Raw genomic sequence first — 9,853 nt, 5'->3', positions numbered from 1 at the left:
AATTCCATCAACTGGGAGGCAATGCTGCACAATATCAAGGTTAAATGCCCAGCATTTGCTCAGTATGTGGAAAACATCTACAAAGAACCAGCAGACCTCTACATTGTGGGTAAGACAGCTGCTCACGATGTCGGTGTAATCCAGTCCACAGAAGGAACTACCCAGGGGGACCCCATTGCCATGGCTATGTACGCCTTGACGATGACAGTGCTGCAACAACAGATCAAATAAGAAGCCACCAATGTAAAACAGGTAGCCTATGCAGATGATCTCACGGGTGCTGGCAAGATTGAGGATGTAAGGAAATGGTGGGACCTTGTAACATCGCCTAACCCTGAAATAGGTTACTACCCTAATGCAAGTAAGTCCATCTAGATCGTGAAACCAGCTTACTATCAAGATGCACAAGATGCATTTAGAGGCACAAACATGATAGTGACCAAGGAAGATCAGAGGCATCTAGGGGCTGTGATTGGAACTAAGGAATTCAAAGACTAATATGTGGGTGATAAGGTAAGGACATGGGTTGAAGAAATTCATACACTATCCAGCCACGTAAAAACAGAATCCTATGCAGCATACAGTGCATTTACCTATGGTGTAGAGCACAAGTGGACCTTCGTGATGAGGACCATACCAGACATCGAGTTGCTGCTACAACCACTGGACGATGCAATCAGGGATTCATTCCTCCCATCTCTAACCAATGGCCACATTCCCACACCAGAAGAGAGGGACCTTCTAGCACTACCACCCAGGATGGGAGGCCTTGGCATTAAAAATCCAGCAGCCATTGCAAGTTATGAACACAGAAATTCACTCATGCTCACCGAATCCTTGTCACAGAAGATCTGCGCCCAGCTTGAGACGAGTGAAATCGACCACCAAAGGCAGAAAGACATAAAGACACAGATAAGCAAGGAGCGTGAAGCAAGACAAAAAGACCAGCTGCAGCACATAATTGAACATCTAACACCAGACCAGTGCAGAAGAGTTGAAATTGCACAGGAGGTTGGGGCATCGAACTGGCTCACAACCCTGCCTCTCAAGGCAAAAGGCTTCCACTTCAACAAACAAGAATTTATTGACGCCATAGCCTTGAGATATGGGTGGCCAATAGAGAACCTACCTCAACACTGTGCTTGTGGCACTGCCTTTGATGCAAACCATGCAATGGTATGCAAGAAGGGAGGCTTTGTTTGCATCCGACATGATGAGGTACGCGACCTGACTGCCAAAATGCTGCAGGAAATATGCCATGATGTCACGATTGAGCCAGCTCTGCTACCCCTGGACTGCGAGCGCTTCACCCACGGAACAGAAAACACATGAAATGATGCAAGAGTGGATGTCAGTGCTCGAGGTTTCTGGACACGTGGGCAGAGGGCGTTCTTCGACAAGAGGATATACGATCCCATGGCAGCATGTCATCCTGAACTGTCTCTCGAAGCTGCACACACGAGGAATAAACAAGAAAAAAAATAGAAATTATCAAGAATGGATCCAACATGTGGACCACAGTCGATTCACTTTCCTTTTGTTTTCACGACATCAGGTGGGATGGGTCCAGAGGCTGTGAGATTCTATTCGAGACTGGCAGAGGTTCAATCTGAGAAGAAATGTCAACAGCAGAGTTCTGTTATGGCCTGGATGAGATGTCGCCTCTCATTCTCTCTCGTGAGGTCTGCTCTGCTATGTCTCAGGGGCACAAGATGATCAGCCCTCAGGCCTGTCTCTCTGGCGGGTATGGATTACGAAGCTACAGTGGTCGAGAGTCGCATACACCAGCGACTCCAATAGTTTAATGTCTTTATTTACACTGTAATATCAAAAAATAAAAAATAAAATAATAATAGTAATAGTAGATGGCTGGTAACCACGGCCGTTGGCGTGCTTGGGGCCAACAGATTGTAATATGAGGGTTAGTGTTAACCTTTACATTACAATTCCAAATGTGAACTGTATTAGGAAGGTTGGTTTGGATCTTCACAATATAATTCACCAATGGATGGAGGTGATCTAATAATTATAATAATAAAAAGTAGTAGTAGTAGTGGTAGTAGTAGTACTAGTAGTAGTAGTAATAATAATATTTAAAAAAAAATAATAATAATAATAATGCATGCATACATACATACATACAGTACATACATACATACATACATCGTCCAATCCTGTGTTGCCCCATGAGGAGCGTAAGAGACAGGGGCTAGGCAAGTTGGTCATAACATTAGAGTGACATGCGTCGCTCATCCCTGAGTGGCATTACATGAGCAATAAACCCCAACCATCCCTTGGATATAAACCTGCACCGGTTCAATCCAACTACAGCTCCTTAATTACCGTACTTCCCGTGTCATAGGACGCCCCTTGAAATCTGACGCTCCATAAACAGACAAGGCAATATCCAGAAAAAAATAGGAAGGAAACAATTAAGGAACATCAGCAAAGACGACTCACAAATCCACTACTTTGTTTACCACCTTCATACTCTTGCTACTTATTATCTATGAACATATTTAGTCTTCCAGTGCATTAGCTATTGTCCACTTCATTACCTGGTTTTATAATAACACCAATAGCAAACTGTTATATAGATATAAAAAAAAAGAGTATGTTTCAACATACTCACATGTTGCTGTGAATGGAAGAATAGATGCAGAAGTGAAGTTTAGAATAAATGAAGTAGGTAATGTGCTGGGAGTAATCAAAAAGGTGTTTAGACGTCGTTAGCTTAGAATGGATGTAAAGAGAAGGCTGTAAGAGGGTGTTGTGGTTCCGACTGCGTTATATGGGTCTGAAAAATGGAATATGGATGTAGCAGAGAGGAAAAGTTTGAATGTAATGGAGTTGAGGTGTCTGAGGAGTATGTGTGGAGTGACGCGTATGGATCGAGTGCGAAATGATTAAGTGCAAAGGAGAACTGGAGTTGTTCGGGAGATGGCTGGTAGAGTTGAGCAGAGGGTGTTGCGATGGTTTGGGCTTATGGAGAGAATGGATAATGAGCGATTGGTGAAAAAGATAACTAGATCTGATGTGAGAGGTGTAAGGCTGAGAGGGAGACCACGAATAGGATGGATGGACAGTGTGAAAAGAGTGCTGGATGCAAGAGAGATGTCTGTTGAAGAAGGAAGAGTGGCTGTGCGTGAAAGAAAGAAATGGAGAGAAATTGTGAATGAATAAATGATGACGCAACCCTGATGGGACATTCTCCCGCATTTGGTCTGATCAGAAAGTTAGGTCAGGTGCGGGTAAGGGGATGGGTCTATTATGATGTGGCAGGGGTAAACCAGCTCTGCTGTCGGGCCGTCACTGATTGCACTGCGCAGTTGACCCTTGTGCGGTGTGGTGCGGTGAGGATCTGTCCCTTCTCCCCTTTGGGGCTAAGATCCGAATGAATGTGTTTGAATGGATAAGTAAATGGGGAGTGTGTCGTCCTGTCTCGGCTACCTTCCTTTCCTTGGGGGAAGCAGCCTAGGTATATAGATAGAGATAGAATGTTTAAACACACGCTTACCATGTGATGTAATATGATGTGATGCCAGCTGACTTTGTTGTGTGGACTGAGATTTCAACTCATCGTAGTTCTCGTCACCCACTGACCACTGAATTATTCCAAGATAATGGTAAGTAAAGCACACATATTAAAAGAAGTCATCTTTTATTCACATACTAAAACTTAAAGAGTGTCATATGACTATTCTCGCTTCCCGCTTGACAGTTGTGTGACCGTCGTCTGCTGAGCTGAACCACACAACAACAACAACGAAACCGAGTTTAACCGACCCAAAAGTAAACAAACAGCCGAGGAAGACGACCATACAGAGCTTGTCCGTGGTGTTCTGAATATTTTATGGTCTTGTATTTATATAAACGCGACGTATGGTCAGTTGTACACTTGTATTTCAACAAATTCTCAAACAATATCCTCAGCTAGAGCTCGAGTATCGTCGTGTGCTGCTGCAGCCCCGTGTCTTTGGACGCAGCGTGATTTTTAAAGTAATTTTTCTGGGGAAAAAATGCATCCTATGACACTTAAAGTACTAAATCACCAGGCGCCATAATTTGGTTATATGATTACCACCCAGCTTAGTAAATGGTTTCCTGGTGTACACGAAACCATTTGGCTTATCAGTCAGTGTAGCGTTACCCATATGCAGAAGGAAGAGGAAATAAAGAAGGAAACAAAGACAAGAGAAGGGAAGGAAAGAATGGAGGAAAGGGTAGTCACCCGAAAGCAGCACTACTTCTAGTGAGTGGGCAGTGAGCACCCCCACCTACCACTATAATAATAATAATAATAATAATAATAATAACAATGATAACAATAATAATAATAATAATAATAATAATAATAATAATAACCGTGATCATCATCATCATCATCATCATCATCCGGACCTCCTTTCCCACCCAAGGGTAGGGTGAGGAGTAGCAATGTCCAGACAGCACAAACTTGCCCAATCCAAATAGGCCACACTTCCATTCTCTCATCATTCAAGCCCCCAGAATCCTAGCTCTACCAGATAAGCCAAAAACATTCACCACATTCTGCAGCTTCGCACAAACGTATCCGATTGAGTCAATCCAGACGCTGCCATACTCACAAAGGGTGCCAAAATCCCTGATCATGCACTTCTCCTCACAACATTCATCCAGCCAGCTCGATCTCTTGTCAGTTTCCTAGCCTTACCATCTTCCAAACTTCTTCCTCAAACACTCATTCACCATATCTCTCAACCTTCTTCCCCTACCTCCCATCCTTCCTCCTTCAAATTCGCTAAGGTATACCCTTTTTACCACTCTATTGTTATCCATTCTTTCCACATGATCATACCATATCAGCACACTCTCTTTGATTCTGGTTTCCACCGACTTCCTCACTCCACACCTTTCACGAATCACATTATTTCGTATCCTATCCACCCACTGCACTCCACATACATTGCTCAGCAGTCCCATCTCCACTGCTCTTACTCTTGACTTTTCATTTTCATATCACACCATAGTGTCACACCCATATGTTAAAGATGGCACTAACACTTCCTCATGGAAGCCTCGTGCAGCTGCAACACTCAAGCCTCTGTTTCTTATCAAGGCCTTCATTGCACCAGCTACTTTTCCTCCTTGTGTCACTCTAGTTTCAACTTCTTTTGCACATTTTCCTCTCTTTGCTATCACTGTCCCAGGTATTTCAACTCTCTCACCAATTCCAGTCTCTCTCCATTCACTATGAAATCACACTGGGAGTCACCTCTCTCAGTAACCATCACTTTACTCTTCTCTACATTTACACTTAAGGCACGACACTCACAACCATCAGCAAAACTCTGCACTAGCCTGCCAAGTTCTTGTCCGGTACTTGCAAGCAGTATTGCGTCACGAGCATACAACAAACAGGAGATATTCCATGTATCACCATTCCTTACCAACGCCAGCCCTCTCTCCATTACTCGTATTTTTACTTCTCTCATCACCTCATCCATTTATATATATTGAACAACCATGGGGACATCCAACAACCTTGTCGCACGCCGACACCGATCGCGAACCATTCACTTAGATGCAAATTAACCCTTACACATGCTTCGCTATCATCATAAAAACTCTTGACAGCACCTAGCAGCTTACCATCTACACCATACATGCGCAAAACTTTCCACAATCCTTCTCTGTCTGCTTAGTCGTATGCTTTTTCCAGGTCCATGAATGCTATAAACACCTTATGGTCCTTCTCACAAGCCTTCTCTGCTATCAGTCTGACTGCATATACTTGATCCACACATCCTTTGCCACTCCTAAAGCCACCCTGTTCATCACTCACTAGCACTTCTGATATCTCTCTTACTTTTTCATTAATAATTCTTCCATATACCTTCCCTGCCACACTCAATAACCTTATGCCACGATAATTCTTGCACTCACTTTGCTCACCTTTATTTTTGTACAGGGGTAAACTCACAGCCTTTTTCCACTCTGCAGGAACAGTTTCACTCATCCATGTCTTCTTACATATCTCCAACAAGCACTTCATTCCACTCTCTCCACTACACTTAAGAATCTCTGCGTACACCTCATCAACCCCAGCTGCTTTCCCATTTTTCAGCCGTTTCACAGTGCTCTTCACTTGTGCGAGTGTCACGTCTCCTGGCACTGCATTCCTTCTCTGCACACCCCCAAAACCAATCATGTTTACAGCTGCTCTGCTCTCTCTATTCCCATTCATCAGGCTTTCAAAATATTCTTTCCATCTGGTCCTTACTTCATCTCCATGGGTTAGTAACCTACCACCTGCATCCGTCACACCATCACATTACTTTCTGCTTTCACTTCTTCATATCTGCACCTCTTTCCAAAATAACTTCCTATTTTCAGAGTTGTTTACATTCATTTTTCTTCCCAGATCATCATATACCTCCATCTTTTACCTCTTCACTAGTCTCCTTACGTGCTTCTTGCTCTCGATATACTCATTTCTTATTTCAACTGAACTCCTATTCTATAACCACTTTAGTCACTTCTTCCTCTTTTCCTCCATTGCTCTCTTAACCTCCTCATCCCACGATGCCTCACCCTACTTTTTAGTTGGTACTCTTGCCACACCACACACCACTTTAGCATTGCTAACTAAGCAATCCCTATATGCATTCCACAGGCTTTTCAGATCCAATTCATTCCGGTTCACTGATTCTAACTCATCATCTACTTTGGTCCTGTAATCATCTGCTATTTCTTTGATCCACAGCTTCTCAACTTTCAGTCTTTCTCCCTGACTGCTGCTCTCTCTCTTGATCCACATCACTCCTCTCAGCTCGATCTTGCATATCACGATTATATGATCTGACAGACCTCCATATCGTCTTCTCACAGCCCTCATATCAGCAGCCATTCCTATCATCGACCTCTCTACGAGCAGGTATACTCCTTTTACTTTATATTGGGCTAAAATTGACCTCTCTCTATCTTGAATGCTTAGTTGTAATAAAGGGTTAGCACTGGAATACAGTGCTAGTCACGAAGCAGTGCTATGGTAAGGAGAAGGGCTTTAGTATTGTCTTTTTCTGTTCCTGACTTATGAGAAACTGGCTGCGAAAGGACGAAAACTTGAGGGAAGTTAGCGTGAAAAGGGTATAGAAAATATATCAGTCCCTGACAGTTTTCTGGTCCTCGATCTAACGTGTGGCAGTGAAGCTTGGAAAATGGCTGGAAAGGTAGAAATAAAGAATGAAACGAGAGAAATATATCCGAAAAGAGCATGTAGAGTTACGCAAAAGGACAGACAAACAAATTGGGGTGCACAGGAACGTTGTGGTACTGACGTGGATAATACTGAAGGTGTAGGTATGGAGGAAATGGAGAGTAAAAAACTGACTATACTCTTGTCATCTGAACTTGACCTAGATTTTCGCCCTTTTGCAGCATATTCCACATAAGTCGTGGCGGAAATTCACATTGCTGCGGCTCTACATCCTTCCCATAGCTCTTTTCGTGACTAGCACCATATTCAAGCGTTAACTAATTGTTATTACTCAGAATTTAAAACAGAGAGACGACAATTTTAGGCCAAGTTAGAGTAAAACGAGAATAGGAGATTGTGAGTGATAGAGATGGAAGGAGATAGAAGAAGACCGTAAATGAGGTGCAGTGATGTGAAGTGGCATGTGGATTAAAGTGGTGTGGAACGGATAGAGGGCAGCCTGATGGGGAAGCGACAGGGGGCCAGGGCAGCGATTTGTGCTTAACCAACCCCTATGTGACTAAGATATAGTGTTATACAATCCTGTCGACTGGTGAAATGGAAGAATTGAACTGACATAAAGTAAAGTGTTAACTGTGAGAATGCGAGAGTTTTGAAGCTACTTTTGTCTTTATTTAGGCAAGTAAAATCCTTCCAATTACTTTATTATTTTGCTTTTCGAGGACAGCCCATGCAAACAATATGCAGATTTTATTGTAATCATCAAATCGGTGAATGCACAGCTGTTGGGTTTATTTACAGGGTCGTAATAACAGCCTACCGCACCTGCACTTCCTATCCCACCCACTATCACACCACGCCACACCACTCCACACCACATCACCCTCAAACCTTACTCATCACACCACACTCCGCACCTCCCACTGCCAAACCTGTGCTCTGTGAAGCAATATCGGCCTGATAATCGATTTGTTGCATCTGATCGTCCTACTGCCACATCACCTTTGTACATTAGTTCTTTTGCTATTTCTTATGAGACATTGACACCTGCTGCGCGACACGCTGTTACACCTCTCTCTGTTATAAATACACTGCCACACTACACACTGCCAAACCTCTCATTGCCACACCACACATAACCACACATCTCACTATCACATCACACATTGTCACATCTGACATTGCCACACTTCACACTGCCACATCTCACACTGCTACACGACACATTGCCACACCCCACAATGCCACATCTTACACTGCCACACCAAACACTGTTACACATCACACTGCCACACCTAATGCTGTCACACCACACACTGCCACATCTCACGCTCCCACATTTTACACTCCCATATCTTACACTGCCACACCTCACACTTCCACGCCTCACACTGCCACACTTTACACCACCATACCTCACACTGCTACTTGGTACACCATCAAGCCATATTCACTGTTCAAAGCAGCGAAGCGAGCAAGAACACTGTTTTTCAGCCAAAATTTGGTGTGCAAAATTCTTGCCACCAACGATTTCTAATATTTCCCTGCTTGTTTTCTTCTCAGCAATTTTACCATTCGAGGCGTGTCATAATATTTTGAAAGTCTCATGAATATTGCCTTCGTGTGGTACCAGTGTTTATACATATTTTTCAAAAAGTGTCAAAAATAGTTAAAAAACAGTCGAAAATAATTCCGCATAGCCAAGAACAGAGTACCATATTTCCCGTCAGCTATAAGGCCAATCATGGCATGTTGTACCTTTTTCTTAAACTACCCTGAAAACTGCTTTCCTGTGGTACTAGTAGGTTTTCTTAGACAAGAAGGGAGCCAAGTGTACCCTACACACACACACACACACACACACACACACACACACACACACACACATACACACAAATGACCATTCTCGCTCGGACACATTCCACACTTGTGGTGTGAAGGTTTATTTCTTGATCTTTTAATATATATATATATATATATATATATACATATATAAATATATATATATATAGATATATATATATATACAATATATAACTAAATAGGCTTTTGGACCTTACGTAAGCTCTAACAGCGAAATGCAGGTATACTGCAGGTGTTAGAATATACTGGCTCAAATCAATACTACTGCACTGAGATATGAGAATACGAAATTATTGTTAAGTCTGAACTGAATCTGACTTTGATTAAAGAATGTTTGGTAAATAAACATTCTCCTTCGGACGGATCATGAAACTTTATATTCATCCAGGTTTTAACAGAATGATAAATGTGAACGTGCAAATATATAACGTAATGATACACTAGTTCAACGATTTGATATTTCATTTTACGAAGAGGCTTTGGGATAAACGCATAAAATATATAATACCTTCGATGAGAGAGAGAGAGAGAGAGAGAGAGAGAGAGAGAGAGAGAGAGAGGGTGGTTATGGTGTGATTTGTGGCCTCGTGGTTCTGGTGGTTTAGGCTAAACCCTAAGTCTACTAATACCAAGTCGGTTCACTTTCTTCTAAAACGGCTCCAAGCTCACACAGTCGGCGGAGCATTGGAGTGACGTCGACTGGCTGTGGCAGGAAACACCAGCTCAATTGACTCCTGACCGTGATGGAAGGTGGGTGTTTGCTCCACTACTCAGACCATGACACATTTTTTA

Source organism: Coenobita brevimanus, chromosome 48, assembly GCF_032717465.1.
Source record: "Coenobita brevimanus isolate Jiangsu-jjx chromosome 48, ASM3271746v2, whole genome shotgun sequence".
In the NCBI taxonomy this organism is placed as follows: domain Eukaryota; kingdom Metazoa; phylum Arthropoda; class Malacostraca; order Decapoda; family Coenobitidae; genus Coenobita; species Coenobita brevimanus.
This window is presented reverse-complemented; position numbering follows the sequence as displayed.